The 18,223-nt window shown below is 38.9% G+C and overlaps 1 pseudogene; it reads left to right on the top strand.

Moving 5' to 3' along the window:
• The first annotated feature begins 9,989 nt into the window (after window positions 1-9,989).
• Window positions 9,990-10,553, top strand: LOC144237283 (chromobox protein homolog 3 pseudogene; annotated as a pseudogene).
• The last annotated feature ends 7,670 nt before the right edge of the window (window positions 10,554-18,223 follow it).

Raw genomic sequence — 18,223 nt, 5'->3', positions numbered from 1 at the left:
TTAAAAAAAAATTTTTAAGACATTAAAAAAAACCTTTACATATAACAATGTCCATCCCAGGGCCATTTAAGTGTAGTGAAAATAAATATCCGGAGTATCCAACAAGACAGAATTATGGTAAGTACTAGGTTATGGTAAAGCCATTTATGTTATTATAGGCAGATTTTTTTCTTACTATGGATGAATATCTATTAAATGAAAACATGTTAACAAAATATTATTGTACAAAATAAGCCATGGGGCATCTGGGTGGCTCAGTCCCTTGAGCATCCAACTCTTGATTTTGGCTCAGGTCATGATCTCATGGTCATTGGATCAAGCCCCTCCCCATACTCTGTGTGGAACCTGCTTGGGACTCTCTCTCCCTTTCTCTGTGCCTCTCTCTCTCTCAAAATAAATAAACATTAAAAGAAAATAAGCCTACCACAAAACAGAATGTAAAGTAGGATTCTCCTGGGATGCCTGGGTGATTCCATCAGTTGAAGGATCAACTTGAGCTCAGGTCATGATCCCGCAATTTGTGAGTTTGAGCCCTTCATCAGGGTCTGTGCTGACATCTAGGAGTCTGGAGCCTGCTTCGGATTCTGTGTCTCCCTCTCTCTCTGCCCCTCACCTGCTCGTGCTCTTTCTCTTTCAAAAATAAACATTAAAAAAAATTTTGAGATTCTCCTGAAAAATGTTCATTGTCATCTTTATATTAGGATAACTGTTTTTTCTTTTCTCTATTTCCATGTTTTCTGCCATAAACGAGTGTCATGCTCTCTTGGGATTGGAACTGCTGAATACATAAAGAGATTTAGTGGATACTGCCAAAAGTCTTCCGACATGGTTATACCAATTTATACTCCCACTGTCACTATATAAGAGTTTGAGTTTGAAACAATGCATTTTTTAACATGATATATCCAGTAAACAGCCATTGATTTGAACTCTCCTACTTTAAAAGTTTAAAATAATTATAAGGAAGATAGAAGCACTTTGGTTGTGAAAGCACAGATTAGTAATATAATGTCAACCCTTTCTAAATTGTTTTTTTCATCATCTCATTTATTCTTACCCCCTTTAGCTGTGTTGCATACAATAGTCAAAGTATTCGTATTAGATTTCTTTAATGCAGCAGCCACACAATACTCCCTTGTTTTATGTCCTTTATCCCTGCTTTAAAATGTAATTGTATTTTAAATTGCATTACATATTTCCCCCAAAATATTTAAAATATCAAAATCCACGATTATGTGAAAAAAAGGAGAGCAGTATCTCATTAGTTATTTGCAAACACTCTTCTTTCACAGAGCTCATGGGACTGTAGTCTCTATCTTAACATCTCTGTGAGAAAGTGAACAAAGGCTATCGGCTCTGCTTAACAAAAATGGAAGTTCAGGTACGGGATAGGCAAGTGGGCAGTTTGAGATGAGGATGTCAAAATGATCCCTTCACTGACCCAAATACCTTGGAATCTGATCTAAAAAAGGGCACAATGACATTACCATTTATATTCAGATTAAATCTAAATATAAATTATCTTCTAAAATTGCTTCTCTTAAGAGCTTAGAAATGAACAATGTGTATCTTGTTAGAGTATTAATCATTCTGTCAAGAAATCCTAACAAATACATTAATAATAAAGTAAAATTGCTTTTGAATAGTCTCATCTCCTATGGAAATTATCAAATGGTCAAGGTCTACTCCACTGATGATGTAGGTCTTATTATAAAAACTCTTCTCAAATCCTCCTGTCTTCTCCTTTAAAGACCATCAGTGTAGGGGCACCTGGGTGGCACAGTCGGTTAAGGGTCTGACTCTTGACCTCAGTTCAGGTCATGATCTCACAGTTTGTGAGTTTAAGCCCCACATGGGGGTCTATGCTGATGGCGCAGAGCCTGCTTGGGGTTCTGTCTCTCTGTCTCTCTGCCCACTCTCCCTCTTATGCTCTTCTCTCTTTCTCTCTCTCTTTCTCTCTCTCAAAATAAATAAACTTAAAAGTAAAATGAATCGCTGTAACATGTTAACAGCCTAAAGTCTGGAGCAGATGCAGCTGACAGAAGTGTGTTCAAATCCCAACTCTACTGCTTTCCAGCTGTGTGACCTGGATCAAGTAACTAAATAACTTCATTTCCTCTTGTGCCTCAGTTTTTGTTCTAAGAAGAGATAATTATAGTATCTGCATCACTGGTTTGTGATGAGGACTATATAGCTCCCTCAGCACAGTGTAGAGCACATGATAAGCTCTCAGTAGATTTAGTTTTCAAGACAATTTTTAGGAATTTATCACAAGGAAATAATTCTAAAATATTTTATGTGTATTATCATCCCAGCAAATATTTATAGTATCAAAATTTTGCAAATAATTTTATTGAATAGGAATGAACTAAAGTAAATTATGTCATACCCAAACATAGTCTACTATATACTATGATCTGTTTTATAAAAAATCAAATAAAACCCATCTTACATTCAGAACTACAACATGTGGTTGTGCAAGTTGTTCACTGCACAGGGTACCTGCCCTTGGAGGAAATGAGATCTGAAATCTAGCTGTGTTCTGCTGATCAAGCTGCACACCTTGGTTCAAGGTTGCATTCACCTAGAGAATGGGATGCCTTTTTCTGAATTTCTCCAAGGGGCAGTATGGGCTAGCATCACCCGTTTGTAAATCTGGACATAAAAAAAGATTAAAAACATACAAACCGGGGGCGCCTGAGTGGCTTAGTCGGTTAAGCGTCCGGCTTTCATTTAGGTCATGATCTCTCGGTTCGTGGGTTCGAGGCCCGCGTCAGGCTCTGTGCTGACTGCCAGCTCAGAGCCTGGAGCCTATTTCAGAGTCTGTATCTCCCTCTCTCTCTGACCTTCCCCTGCTCACGCTGTCTCTCTCTCTCTCTCTCTCTCTCCCCTAGAAATAAAAAAAAAAATTTAAAAACATACAAACCGAAGTATTAATACTGAGTATCTTGAAGTACCAGGATTCTAAGAGATACTTTTTATTCTAATTTCTATATTTTCCCACATTTCTACAATGAATATGTGTTACTCTAGGATAAGACAATAAATTGTACTTTCTAAAAAACAGGTTGTATCAAAAATGCCAATCAAAACTACAAGATAAAGCCTCACACACATTAGAATGGCCACAATAAAAAAAATATAACCCACAGAGAAAAAATACTGGGGAGAATATACAGAAAAGGGAACCCTTGTGCACTATTGGTGGGAATGTAAATTGGCGTAGCCACTATGGAAAAGAGTAGGACAATTCCCCAGAAAGTTAAAAATATAATTACCATATGACCCAGCAATCCCACCACTCACATATAGCCAAAAGAATTGAAAGCAAGATCTTGGAGCAATGTTTGCACACCCACGTTCATAGCAACATTATTCACAATAGCCAAGAGGAAAAGGTGGGAAATACTGGCCTTGCCCTTGACTACCTATCTCCTCCAAAGTCATGCCCATTTCCTGGTGACAGTGACTGGTCTATGCAAGAAATAAAGGTTGGGTCCACTCTTTCCAAATCAGAAAGGCAGTCTCAGCTCTGGATTTTCCCAAAGCATCAGGCTGAGACTAACACAGCTCAACTTCTCATTCAGCAGGATCCTGCTTCCTTCACTCCTCTACAGGTGTTAAGCCTGAAATCATGGTCCAGTAATCTCTCCAAATGCAAATCTCTATCTTAGGGTCTGTTTCCTGGAGGACCCAACCAGGAACAATTATTTTCAAAATCTTAGGGTACCTTGGTGGCTCAGTTGGTTCAGTGTCCAACTTCAGCTCGGGTCATGATCTCATGGTTTATGGGTTCGAGCTCCGCATCCGGCTCTGTGCCGACAGCTTGGAGCCTGGAGCCTGCTTTGGATTCTGTGTCTCCCTCTCTCTTTGCCTCTTCCTGCTCATACTCTGTCTCTCTCAGTCTCTCAAAAATAAATAAATATTTTTTAAAAATTTTAATTAAAAAAAGAAAAAAGAAATCCTTTCCTTTCCTGATACTTTCCTGTATTTTCTTCTTCAATATTTAATCTTTTATAATTCATTTGGAGTTTACTTTTAGATAAAATAAGAATCTGATTATATTTTTTTGCCTTATAGTGAGTTAATTTTCTCAGTACCATTTACTAAATAATCCTATACTTCTTTATTGATTTTATTTCTCTCTGGCAAACTCCCATATATACACAAGTGTGTTTCTTGACTTTCTATCCTGATCTCTTGGCTTAAAGATTTGATCCTATAACACTGTTTCAAATGCTTTGGCATATTTTTCAAAATTGTCTTTAGATATTCACCAAAAACATTTTAGAATCACTTTATTGACCTGCATCCAAAAATCCTTCTAAGATTCTTTCTAATTGCACTGCATTTATTTTTTTGAGGAATTAAGTCTTCAAAATGTTAACACATCCCATCTATTAGCAGGATATTTTGCTTCACTTATTCAAGTATTTTAAAAATATCCTTGAATAAACTTATACAAATTTTCCACAATTATTTTCTATATTCCATAATAGCTCAATTTTTAGTATATCGTATGGTTTTATTGCAATTAAAACATTTTCTATCAATATTTCTAAGTGGTCCCTGTTGGTATGAAGGCATGAAATTTATTTTTATATATTGATCATGCATCTGGCTCTCTTGCTGAACTCTCTTTGGTTCTCCAGTTTGGTTGAATTTGAAAAGGATTTATATAAATTATCAACATCTGAAAGTGGCATGTTGTGATGTATTCACCAATACTTTCCAGTCACCCAGCATTAGAAGAGGTTTCTCTCCTTTTAGGTCTCCAGCTCCCATAATAAAGAGCAGAAACTTGCTTTTTCTAGACTCTTGTACAGATGGAACACAGATTTTGAAAGGGACATTAGTGAAGTAAAGAAACCACCAAGAAGCGTCATTCTGAAAGAAATAGAAAACAGAGACTGGCTTGTGGCAGAGCTTCTTGCACTAGTACCCAGGGCTCACACTGGTAGGGTTGGCAGTACTCACTGCAGTGTCTTCAACAACAAGAGTGGGAACAGCCCTATCTCCACTACAGCAGACCTGCCATAGGATTGGGGTGCATACAGTTTCCAGTTATACGGTTTCTAAATTTGTATCTGTTGCCAACGTTATAGACTCAGTAGGCTACCTAGTATTGTTTAATAAGTTATTTAATAAGCTAGAGGGGTTTTTTTTTTTACAGAGATTTTAGAACTTACAGAGTTATAGTTCACATTTATTGTTGTCTTTGTGCAACGGCCAAGACATCAACTACTAACTTGGAAGGTAGTAGTCACAGTGGAGATCATGATGTTGTTCTCAAACCTAAACAAAATACAAAGCAGATGCTATGAATTGTCTACCTAATTTCAAGTCTGTTTTTTTCCTTTCTACCAGAACCCAGTTTTGTTTACAGAGGCAAAAGTGCAGCTGCCCTTGCAAGTAAAGGTGGTTGTGTAAACAGTCAAGCCAATGGAATGTAAGACAAGGTCCCCCATGTGAGCTTTCAGAAAGCCCAGCAGGCTAGGTTCCACATTTCTTTGCCCTTCTCTCTACCCGCTTCTTCCTGCCTGGAGCACGGTTACCCAGAGAAGCAAAAGCCACCTTGAGAGGATGAAGGTGGGTGTGGGGATGGGGAAGCTGGGAATGGGAGATGATGATCACAAAATCAGAAAGCTAGAAGAGGCCTAGATCACTGAAACTTTGTGAGGACAGGCACCAGAGCTATACTGTCCACCTCTGGACTTCCTGCTAGGAGGAAAAAAGCAATCCCTTATGTGTTTTCCACTGTTGTTTTGGTTTCTTTTACATACAGAAAACACATCCCTAAGTAATACAGCATCTAATATTTTGCTAAGTATGATGTTTATTATGAATTTTTTTTTTAATAGTTTATTGTCAAATTAGTTTCCTATTATGAATTTTTGATTGGTGTCCATCGTTAGGTCAAAAATTTTTCCTTAGATTCTAGATCATTCTAAGTATCTACTTTCTGGCATCTCCAGAATTATTGTGCAGGAGAAGGAGCCAGCAGTCATGCTCAGTTCACCATCTAAGCTAGAACCAGAAGTCTTTGACTTAATGCCTAAAACATTCCTGCAAGTATATTTATGTAAGTATTTATATATACATACCTTAAGGAGAAGGAAACCGCCAGGGGTGTGTGTGTGTGTGTGCGCGCGCACGCACATATACATTTATTTTCTTCCTTCCCTTAAATACTGTTCACACAATAACCTAACCAAATTCCAAACCTTCTATTAGTACTATAGGGAGCCATAAAAATGAACATAATACCATCCTACCAGAAAAGAAAATAAACTATCTGGTATAACGTGATTAGAGTTATAGGAATTATTTTTTTAAAGGAAAGCAACTTTAGCTGGCGCTACCTAGAAATGTCTAATAGTTGGGGCACTAGGGTGGCTCAGTCAGTCAAGCATCTGACTTCAGCTCAGGTCATGATCTCTCAAGTTTGTGGGTTCAAGCCCCACACTGGTCTCTGTGCTAACAGCTCAGAGCTGGGAGACTGCTTCAGATTCTCTCTCTCTCTCTCTCTCTCCCTCCCCCCCCCGTCCCTCCCCTACTCAACACTGTCTCCCAAAAATGATTCAATGTTAAAAAATAAATAAATAAAAAAGAAAGGTCTAATAGAACGGTACTTGAAAGTTCTAGCCCAAGATGGTAATATAGGAAAATCTTGACCTCCTCGCTTTCCATGAATAAACTGAATCAACAGCTACACATGGAACAATTTCCTCTGAAAAAACAAAAAACACAGACCAGCTAAGCAAATTCTACATATCACACAAATGAGAGGGGGGAAACACACTGAAGTAGGTAGGAGCTGCTGAGACCATCTCGGACACACTGACACAAAATCAGGGGGACAGTTGAAAGCTGGAGCTTCTCCCTGAGGAGCTAAGGGTTTCAAGCCCACCTTGGTCACATCAGTGTTCACCTGCCCCCGAGAGACAAGCCCCCAAAGTGCGAGCTTTGAAACCCAATAGGGCGCATGTCCACAAGACCAACGAGGCTATAGAGAACTGAGAAACACCTCTTAAAGAGCTCACACACGCAAACTTGCCCATCACAGGGACCAGTGCAGAGGCAGTCAATTTAGAGGAGCCTAAACTTTATGTAAACAATGCTTATTTGATTATCTTGAATACTGGTGTGAAGGGCAGGCATCTAATATAGCACACATCAAGGAACACATTGGGGTACTCTCTGGGAACAGAGACTGACAGGCCCGATCTTCACTCTCCTTCTGCCTCACTCCAGCTCACCATTATCTCCTGGAAAAGAATAATTACCCTCCTCTGGTTCCCAGTTTTTGTAGCTGTCACCAGGGGACACTTCTAGATCACCTGGTTCTGGGACTTAATGCTTGAAGTCTCCACGTTTGCATACTTAAATTTTTTTTTTTTTTTAAGAGAGCATGAGTGGGGGACGAGGAGGGACAGGGAGATTCTTAATCAGGCTCCATGCCCAGTGCCAAGCCTGTAGCAGAGCTCAATCCCACGTCCTTGAGATCATTACCTGAGCCAAAAATCAAGCATCAGATGCTTAACCAACTGAACCAGTCAGGTGCCCTTATGTTTGCATACTTTTAAAAGCTGCTGACTGAGTAAAAATAAAAAATAAAAAATAAAAAAAGCTATTGCCTGAGGGTCTGGCTTCCAATCAACCTGAAAGTAGGTGCTGACTGAGATCCTATTCTTTGGGAAACTGACAGGTCTTGGAATACCCTCAATGACTGGGAGCCACTAGCAATAAAATAGCCTGCATGGGTAATCACGAAGATTTGAGAGATAGCCTAGAGCTAGGGCAGGGTTGAACAATAAGTTATCCCCTAAACAAGGTCACTCCTCCAAGCCTGGGAGAGGTGGCTCTTTTATCAAATACACAGAAACCAACACAGAGTCAAACCAACAAACAAAATGAAGATACAAAGAAATGTGTTCCAAATTGAAGAACAAGATAAAACCTCAACAACAACAACAAAAAGTCCTTAAGGAAACAGAAATAAGTGATTTACTTGACAGAGAATTCAAAGTAATGGTCATGAAAAATCTCACAGAAGTGGATTAACAGAATTTGAACTTTAACTGTTGTGCCCAAATCGTGATTCCCCGGAGACCACTAAGGAGTCGACGCCGATGCAAGTACATAAAGGTCTTTTTTACAAGCTCAAGCAGGGGCTCACCCATCAACCAGCTCAGCGGCAGCAGGGTGAAGCCCCAAACAATAGCAAGCAGGGTTTTTATGGGGTAAGGGACGGGGGTGTTACAGTGCATGCGTTGTACATATAGCATCATCACATAAACTTCCAATCATAATTGTACAGCACCCATGGTAACAGTTTTGGCCATTCAGTATCTGTGAGGTGTTCGTTACTTTTGGCGGGACCCAATCATGACCTTTGAGAATCCTTTGAAAATGACCAATTATGAGGTGAGTTCAAAGGGCCCACGTGGGGTTTTAGGCAAGTGGTGAGTGATTAGCTAGTTTGTACAAAGTAACTATCTATAATCCTCAGTCCCTGAACTCAGACCACAGGAATGTTTTTAACTTCTTTCGATTGGCTGATCTGAGGGTGGTCCGAGGGTGGCTTCAGCCTTGAGCAATCTGAGGCTTTTCCTGGAACTGGGGCTACGTGCAGCCCAAGGTTGCTCTTAATGGAGGCCTTAATCTCAAAATGATGTTACTTAAGCTCCTCATAACAAAGATAGAAAATATAGAACATCTGGAGTGTCTGGATGGCTCAGTTGGTTGAATATCTGCCTCTTTATTTCAGCTCAGGTCATGATTCCAGGGTCATGAGATTGAGCCCCATGTCACGCTCTGCATAGAATGTGGAGCTTGCTTGGGATTCTCTCCCCTTCTCACTCTCTCTCTAAAATTGAAATTAAAAATAAATAAAAAAAAGAAAACATAGAACAACCAAAAGGAAGTCACAAAGCTATAAAATACAACAACTCAACTGGAAAATGCATGGTAGGGATTCAACAGCAAATTAGATAAAGCAGAAGAAAGGGATCAGTGAACTTTAAGAAAAGGCAGTGAAACTCCCCCCATCAGAGCAGCAAAAAGAGAGTGGAAAAAGAAAAAAAAAAAAAAAAAGGAAGATGCCTTAGAGACGTATGAGACAACATCAAGTGGACCAATATTTGCATTACAGGGATTTCAGAAGAAGAGAGACAAAACAGGACAGAAAACATATTTGAGAAATAACGGATGAAAACTTCCTTAACCTCATAAGGGAAACAGACATTTCGATCCAGGAATCCCAGACAGTTGCAAAAATGATAGGTCCCAAAATATCTACACCAAAACATATTATAATTTAAATGTCCAAATGATAGAGGACATTTAAATTAGATAGAGGCTGGGAAGCTGGTAGAGTAAGAGAACCCCAAGCTCACTGCATCCCACAGATACAACTAAGTACCACTCTTATTGGTGTAAATAACCCAGAAGCAGCTGGGTGGCTCAGTCAGTTAAGCTTTTGACTCTGGATTTCAACTCAGATCATGATGTCACAGTTTGTGGGACTGAGCCCCATGTTGACAGCACAGAACCTGCTTGGGATTCTCTCCCTACTCCTCCCCTGATCATACTTTGTCTCTCTCAAAATAAATAAACATTTTTTAAAAATCTGAAGACTGGGAGAACAAACTCCACAACTAAAGTTAGAGAATAATCCACACTGAAGAGGGTAGGAAGGGTGAAGATGCCATTTGGGAGTGAAACATTGTGCTCGCTTCGGCAACACATATACTAAAATAGGGAGTGAAACACACCTTGGCTGTCTATGGTAGAAAGGGAGCCAGTAGCATGGTGAAGAATGAACAAAATACCTTCACGTGGGGGAGGCTTCATATGAAAGACAAATCCCCATGACATCTGGCTCTAAACACAAGAAGGGCAGGAGATGCCACAGATCCAGGACTTGGAGCAGCTCTTTAAGTCTGCAATAAAAAGTGGCCTCCCATAAAACTACATTGGCAAAAAAAATGAGAAAGAAACAGAAAGAAAAAGAGTAAAAAGTGGAAGAGGCAGAGCCTAAAGAATTGTGGTGGAAAAATTACTGGACTGATGTGTAGTAAATGGGAAAGTGGAACATTTACTGAAGTGGAAGGGATTTACAGATGCTGACAATACTTGAGAACCTGAAGAAAAGTTAGACTATCCAGAGTTAATTGAAACATTTCTTACTTCTCAAAAAGCTGGTAAAGAAAAAGATGGTATAAAAAGAAAATCTTTATTTGACAGTGAATTTGATGATAGCAAATCAAAGAAGATAGGCTACTGATAAACCAGGTTTGCCAGAGGTCTTGATCCTGAACGAATAGTTGGTGCCACAGACAGCAGTGGAGAATTAATGTTTCTCATGAAATGAAAAAAATTCAGTAGAGCCAGACTTGGTGCTGGCAAAAGAGGCAAGCATGAAGTGTCCTCAAATTGTAACTGCTTTTTGTGAAGACAGACTAACTTGTCATTCTTGTCCAGAAGATAAAACTCATTATTTGCATTCTTCATATAAATATATAAAATATAACATACAATATATACTATAGAGAGAATCTAGGTCTTGATTTTTTAATTTACTCACGTGAAAAAATAACATCCTAATGAAAATCAGGTTTGATATGTTTGTTTTAAAGTAGTATTGGGAGATTGTTGGGGCGGTGGGTTCTGCATCTATAGCACTGGTTTCTTTGAACAAATAAAAGTTTTCTGTGGTTTCTTCCTTTATCAGAAAAGAGTTTTGAGACCACAGTAGATTATTATTCTTCTGCATTAGAGAACACCTTCTTTAAATGTTGAGGGAAAACTTTATAGTCGTTAATCAGAATGTGTTCAACTCCTATGTGCCTATGGACCATCCTGGGTGTTTTTTGTTCATTTGGGGTCTTTTTGTGTGTATACTTAAAATATGTATCTAAATGGTTTTCTTTCTTCTCACTTTTTTAACACATTCACCAAAACGTAAACAGCATTTTATAACCATAGATAAGCCTGTGTTTCTGGGATGCCATCATTTTTAGCAACATAAGAAATAAATCACTTCAAGTTAAATTGAAAATTTTCCTAAAGACTAAAACTTTCAAATTCTATAATTGGAAAATTAAAATATAATGTAAATTTGGGGCACCTGGGTGGCTCAGTTGGTTAAGAGTCCAACCCTTGATTTGGGCTCAGGTCATGATCCCAGGGTGGTGGGATCACCACTGAGCATGAAGCCTGCTTAGATTCTCTCCCTCTCTGATAAAAAGTTTCCCAGACAAGGGGCACCTGGGTGGCTCAGTCAGTTAAACATCTGAGTTCAGATCAGATCATGATCTCACAGTTAGTGAGTTTGAGCCCTAAAGCCAAGCCAGAGCCTGCTTCGAGTTCTGTGTCTCCCTTGGTCTCTGCCTTGCCCCCTGTCTCTCTCGAAAATAAACATTTAAAAAAATGTTTTTTAAAAGAACTTCCCAGGAGTGCTGGGTGGCTCAGTCGGTTGAGCATCCAACTTCAGCTCAGGTCATAATCTTACAGTTCATGAGTTCAAGCCCCATGTCAGGCTCGGGACTGATAGCTTAGAGCCTGGAGCCTCCTTTCGATTCTGTATCTCCATCTGTCTCTGCCTCTCCCCTGCTCAAGTTCTGTCTCTCTCTCAAAATGAATAAATGTTTAAAAAAATTTTTAAGAGTTTCCCAGACAAACAAAAACTAAAGGAGTTAATTACCTCTAAACTAGCCCTGCAAGAAATTTTAAGGGGGACTCTGTGTGGAGGGGAAAAAAGAAAAAGGCAGCAAAGACTACAAAGGACAAGAGAGCATCACCAGAAACACCTAATCTACAGATAACACAATGGCACTAAAGTTATAGCTTTCAATAATCACTCTGAATGTAAATGGACTAAATGCTCCAATAAAGAAACAAAATCCATCCTTATTCTGCCACTCATTTTAGAATTAAGGACACCTGCAGATTGAAAGTGGGGGATGGAGAACCATCTATCATGCTAATGGATGTCAAAAGAAAGCTGGAATAGCCATACTTCTATCAGAAAAACTAGATTTTAAAACAAAGACTGTAATAAGAGACAAAGAAGGGCATTATATCATAATTAAGAGGTCTATCCATCAAGAAGAGCTAACAATCATAAATATTTACACCCCTTACATGAAAGCACCCAAATGTATAAATTAATCACAAACATTAAGAAACTCATAGATAATAACACTAGTAGGTGTTAGATCTCCTAATCGTAGGAGACTTTAATACCCCACTTATAGCAATGGACAGAACATCTAAGCAGAAAATCAACAAGTAAACAATGGCTTTGAATGACACACTGGACCAGATGGACTTAACAGATATATTCAGATATATTCAGAATATTTCATCTTAAAGCAGCAAAACACACATTCTTCTCCAGTACACATGAAACATTCCCTAGATCACATACTGCATCACAAATCAGCCCTCAACAGGTACAAAAAGACTGTGATCATACCATGCATATTTTCAAATAACAAGGCTATGAACTTGAAATCAACTACAAGAAAAAATTTGGAAAGCCCTCAAATGCATGGAGGTTAAAGACCATCCTACTGAATAAATGGGTTAATCAGGAAATTAAAGAATAAAAAAAAATAAGTGGAAGCAAAAGAAAATGAAAACACAGTAGTCCAAACCCTTTGGGATACAGCAAAGACAATCCAAAAGGAAAGTACATTGCAATTCAGGCCTATCTCAAGAAGCAAGAAAGGTCCTGGGGCACCTGGGTGGCTCAGTCATTAAGCATCTGACTCTTGATTTCAGCTCAGGTCATAATCTCATGGTTTGGGAGTTCAAGCTCCATATCAGGCTCCATGCTAACTGTATGGAGCCTGCTTGGGATTCTTTCTTCCCCCTCTCCCTTTGCCCCTTCCCCATTCACTCTCTCTCCCAAAAATAAACTTAAAATATTTTTTCTTAAAAAAAAAAAATCAAGAAAGATCCCAAATACACAACTTAACCTTACACCTAAAGGGGCTAGAAAAGAAGAGCAAATAAAGCCTAAAGCCAGCAGAAGCAGGGAAAGAATAGGGGCGGCCGGGTGGCTTAGTCATTTAAGCATCTGATATCATGAGGTCATGATTTCACGGTTTGAGAGTTCAAGCCCCACATTGGACTCTGTGCTGACAGCTCAGAGCCTGGAACCTATTTCAGATTAGGGGTCTCCCTCTCTCTCTCTGCCCTTCCCCCACTTTCTCTCTTGCTCTCTCGCTCTCTCAAATAAACATTAAAATTTTTTAAGAGAAAGGAAACAATAAAGATTAGACCAGAAACACACATTACAGAAACAAACAAACAATAAAACAAAAATGATCAACAAAACTAAGAGCTGGTGCATTCAAAGAGTAAACAAAATTGCTAATTCCCTAGGCAGACATATCAAAAAGAAAAGAGAAAGAACCCAAATACCCAAATAAATAAAATCATAAATGTAAAAGGAAAGATCACAACCAATACCAGAGAAATACAATTATAAAAAAATACTATGGGGGCGCCTGGGTGGCCTAGTCGGTTAAGCGTCCGACTTTCGCTTAGGTCGTGATCTCGCGGTTCGTGGGTTCGAGCCCCGCGTCGGGCTCTGTGCTGACTGCCAGCTCAGAGCCTGCAGCCTGTTTCAGAGTCTGTGACTCCCTCTCTCTCTGACCCTCCCCTGCTCACGCTGTCTCTCTCTCTCCTAGAAATAAATAAAACATTAAAAAAAAATCATTTAAAAAAATACTATGAAGCATTATATGCCAACAAACTGGGTGATCTGGAAGAAATGGACAAATTCCTAGAAAATCACAAACATTTGGTTATTGTTGATAATGTGTGTGTATATATATATATATATCTCCAATGTGATAATGTGTATATATATGTATATGTGTATATATATATATATATATATCCAATGGAATTTTATTCAGTAATCAAAAAGAATGAACTCTTGCCATTTGCTATGATGTGGATGGAGCTAGAATGTATCACATTAAGTGAAATAAGTCAATCAGAGAGAGAAATATGCCACATGATTTCACTCATGTGAAATTTAAGAAACAAAACAGATGAACATATGTAAAGTGGGGAGGGAGAGAGAAGAGGGGGAAAACAAACAAGAAACTCTTAACAATAGAGAACTAAGGGTTGATGGGGGGGAGCATGGGCTAGATGGGTAGTAAGGAGGACACATGTGATGAGCATTGAGTGCTGTATGTAAGTGATGAATCACTGAATTCTACTCTTGAAACCAATATTGCACTGTATGTTAACTAAAATTTAAATTAAAAAAAGAAAACAAAATTCTCCCTCCTTCTCTGCCCCTTCCTCACAAACAAAAAATTGCTTATCATGTAAACAATTTAGGTTGGACAATTTGAAACCGCCATATCAGAATCCATAGCCATATCTACAGTCCTTTAATGCATTTATTTGTAAGGTCCCTGCAAGGAAAATCTTGTCACTACCAACAACTGCCCCATCGAAATGAGAAAACTAGATAAATCCTGGTGGGTTTTAATTAGGTAAACAAAACTTAGTTAAATTGACATTTAAAGCTTCCTTTTAGTGAACCACTCCTTTTTAAGAAGATGAAATCTGTGTGCTGTATTGACTAAAATGTCATTATTCATGGAATGTATAAGACTTCATTCATGGAAACCTAATCATAATCGGATTATTAGAGAAGTTGACCATTTAGCACCTGCCAGCATAAATGGGTGGACAAACTTCTGTAATCTAAATTCTTTTTTTTTTTAAATATTTTTTTATTTATTTCTAGGAGAGAGAAAGAGAGAGACAGCGTGAGCAGGGGAGGGTCAGAGAGAGAGGGAGACACAGACTCTGAAACAGCCTCCAGGCTCTGAGCTGGCTGTCAGCACAGAGCCTGACATGGGGCTCGAACCCACGAACTGCGAGATCACGACCTAAGCGAAAGTCGGACGCCCAACTGACTAAGCCACCCAGGCGCCCCAGTAATCGAAATTCTTGAACTGCATGTTTTTTCTTTAGCCCAACTCATTCCTTACATGCAAGCTCAATCTTCTCAGTATTTGAGTTCCTGGTTCAGTAGAAACCAGGAAAAATAATAATTTTGTAGTCAGAATATTATTGGCTCTATATTGTTTACATTATTGTAAATACAGGTAAACAGTGGCCAATAAATAGTTTTATATTCCTTAAAATATAAATAAAAGCAAAAGGGGCCAAATTTTGTAAGTTCTTAAACTAGTTGGACTTAAAGCCTGGAATTTTAAAAATCCGTTAGTTAGATTCTGGGAGAGCCTGGAGGGCATTAGGAGGCCAAGTTCTGGTCCTTAAAGACACAGCCCAAAAGCTCATGCAGATACAGCACAGAAGCAGCAATTTGAAAAATGCCTGAACTAACAGGAGGGAGAGTGATTACTCATTTCAGGGCATGGCCTGGAGAGGCAGGGATCACAGGGAGACCCCTACCAGGAACAAAGGAGCTGGCACATGCCATTTCCCTATCCCTCCCCACAGCATACACATAGGGCCACCTGCAGGGAGCAGCACAATGACACTTGCTACCTAACTTGCTTATACCAAGCCACCCCACACACTTTGGTAGACCTCCTTCCCAGTTACACCTGCAGGGCACTGCAGACACTCTCCACAAGTAGACAGGCACAAATCCCACCAACATTTCATCTCCCAACACAGGCATTTTATGGGACTTCAGTTCCAGTATTTTGGTGGTCGTATTGGATCTCCTTTGGAAGCAGACCAGTGCACACCTTGTTAAATCATGCCCAACCCCTGCCAGGGACTAAATGCTGCCCACAACAGGAAAAAAAGAGCCTCTGCAGACAATTGAAGTGAAGGAAAAAGAGTCCAGGACTCAACAGCAGAACACACAACACACATAGAAGACACTTCGTGAAGGGCCAGGCCCTGGGGAAGAGGAGACCCTGCACTGCAGGGCATTATAGGACCTCTTCCTCATAAGGCCATTACAGTCAACAAGAAGAGACATATCTGACTTTTCTAACACATAGAAATAGACACAAAAAGTTAGATAAAATGAAGAAACAGAGACATATGTCCCAAATGAAATAGGACCAAACCACAGAAAGAGACTTTAAAGAAATGAATAGAAGTAATATGCCGGATAGAGAATTTAAAATATTGATTATAAAGACACTCACTGGACTGGAGAAAAGAGTAGAGAACAGTGAGATTCTTAAACAGAGATGAAGAACACAATAAATAAAATAAAATTTCAATTGATAGAATAAATACCAGGCTATGGGTGTCAGGTAGCTCAGTCTGTTAAGTGTTCACCTCTTGCTTTTGGCTCAAGTCATAAATTCCTGGTTCATAGGATCAAGCCCCACATTGGGATCTGTGCTCACAGTGAGGAGCCTGCTTGGGATCCTCTCTCTCCAGCTCTTTCTCTGCCCTTTCTCTACTTGTGCTCTCCCTCTCTCTAAAATAAACGAAATAAACTTAAAAAAAAAAGAAGAAGAATAAATACCAGGTTAGATGAAGCAGAGGAAAGAATTAATGACCTAGAAGAAAGAGTAATCATAAGTAACTAAACTGACCAAATGAGAGGAAAACAAATTATTTAAATTGAGTTAGTCTTAAGGAACTGTGTGACTCCATCAAGTGCAATAATATTCATATTATAGGAATCCCAAAAGAAGAAGAAAGAAAAGGCAGGCAGAAAATGTATTTGAAGAAATAATAGTTGAAAACTTCCATAATCTGGGGAAGGAAACAGATATCCCAATCCAGGAGGCACAGAGACACCCTCCCCCCAACCGAAAAATCAACCCAAGGTAGTCCACACCAATACACATAGTAATTAAAATGGCAAAGAGTAGCGATATCGAAAAAAAAAAAAAAACTTTTTTAAGCAGCAAGAGCAAAGGAGACAGATACAGGGGAAACCCCATACAGTGATCAGCAGTTTTTCTGTAGAAACGTTGCAGGCCAGAAGGGAGTGGCATGATCTATTCAAAATGCTGAAAGGGAAAAATCTACAGCCAAGAATATTCGATCCAGAAGGCTATCATTCAGAAAAGAAGGTGAGATAAAGAGTTTCTCAGGCAAACAAAAACTAAAGGAGTTCATGACAACAAAACCACCCCTCCAAGACATATTAAATGGGACTCTGAGTGGAAAGGAAATGCCATAAGTTAGAGTATGAAAAGTAAAAACCACAAAAGCATTTTAAATAAGTCGTTCTGTTAAAAAAAAATCAGTCAAAGGATTCATAAAATAAAGGCATGTAAAATATGATACCATACACCTAAAATGTGGGTGGGGTGGGATGGGGAGAAAAGGAGTGAAGAACGGATTCAAATTTAAGCAATTGTGAACTTAAAATAGACTGCTATATGCACAAGAGGTTATATACAAACCTAATTGTAACAAATCAAAAACCAGAAATGCATGTAAAGAATAAGGAAAAAGGAATCCAGTATATTACTCAAGAAGGTCAACAAAACATGAAAAAGAAAAGATCAGAGAAAAACTACAAAACCACCACAAAACAAGTAACAAAACAACCACAAAACAAGTAACAATATGGCAACAAATGCATATCCATCAATAATTACTTTGGGGGCACCTGGGTGGCTCAATCAGTTGAGTGTCTGACTTCGGTCTAGGTCATGATCTCACAGCTGGTGAGTTAGAGCCCTGTGTGCGTCAAGCTCTGTGCTGACAGCTCAGAGCCTGGAGCCTGCTTCAGATTCCTTGCCTCCCTCTCTTTCTGCCCCTGCCCTGCTCACAATCTGTCTCTCTCAAAAATAAACATTAAAAAGAATTGTTTAATCACAAATGAAAGAGAAATAAAAGCCAATACCACACCACAGAAGTATAACTATAAGAGAATACAATGAAAAATTATATGTCAACAAATAAGACAACCTAGAAGAAATGGATAAATTCCTAGAAACATAGAATCTACCAAAATTGAAGCAAGGAGGAACAGAAAATTTGAACAGAGCAATTACCAGCAATGAAATTGAATCAGTAATCAAAAAACTCCCAACAAGTCCAGAACCAGACGGCTTCACAGGAAAGTTGTATCAAACATATAAAGGAGAGTTAAGAGCTATTCTTCTCAAACTATTCCAAAAAACAGAAGAAGAAAAAAAAAACCCTCCAAATTCATTCTGAGGCTAGTATCACCCTGATACCAAAACCAAATAAAACACTATGCCAAAAAAAAAAAAAAAAAAAAGGA

The sequence above is a fragment of the Crocuta crocuta genome, unplaced genomic scaffold (genome assembly GCF_008692635.1).
Source record: "Crocuta crocuta isolate KB4526 unplaced genomic scaffold, BGI_CrCroc_1.0 scaffold166, whole genome shotgun sequence".
Lineage (NCBI taxonomy): Eukaryota > Metazoa > Chordata > Mammalia > Carnivora > Hyaenidae > Crocuta > Crocuta crocuta.
This window is presented reverse-complemented; position numbering and strand designations above follow the sequence as displayed.